The sequence below is a fragment of the Bison bison genome, unplaced genomic scaffold (assembly GCF_000754665.1).
Source record: "Bison bison bison isolate TAMUID 2011002044 unplaced genomic scaffold, Bison_UMD1.0 scf7180017849657, whole genome shotgun sequence".
Lineage (NCBI taxonomy): Eukaryota > Metazoa > Chordata > Mammalia > Artiodactyla > Bovidae > Bison > Bison bison.
Window position 1 is genome coordinate 17,152 of NW_011480230.1, and position 478 is coordinate 17,629.

Sequence of the window (478 nt, forward strand, 5' to 3'; positions counted from 1 at the left end):
TGGTGGGCTGCCGTCTATGGGGTCGCACAGAGTCGGACACGACTGAAGCGACTTAGCAGCAGCAGCAGCAGCAGGAGATAGGAAAGGGCCTAAGTTGCTTGGGCCAGTAACTGGGATCAGGAAAAGAAGTTACCTGGGAAAGGGGACGGAGTCACAGAGGAAGGGGCGGATTCATTCTAGAAAGGGACAGGGTCATCTTAGAAAGGGGGCAGGCCCAGTAGGAAGGGCAGGGGTGTCAACAAAAGGGAAGGGGTCAATAAGAAGAGGCTACTCAGAGTAATCAAAGAGGGGGCCGAGACCCTGGTGGAAGGGGTGGAGCTAGAAAAGGCGGCGGGGCTACGAGCGGAAGGAAAAGAATCAGAGTGGCAAGATGAAGCTTCCTTAGGAAATCGGCGACAGGCAGTGGGGTTGTCCACTTAGCCCTGGGGTTGCCGGAAAGCGAGAGGGGTTTACACGAGAATGGGCGGGGTCAGTGCCT

General features: G+C 56.5%; 1 protein-coding gene across 1 annotated transcript in view; it reads left to right on the forward strand.

The window, feature by feature from the left end:
* Nucleotides 1-478, forward strand: part of VSIG10L (V-set and immunoglobulin domain containing 10 like) — a 14,787-nt gene that overhangs the window by 5,110 nt on the left and 9,199 nt on the right. The gene's annotated exons all lie outside the window — the stretch shown is intronic.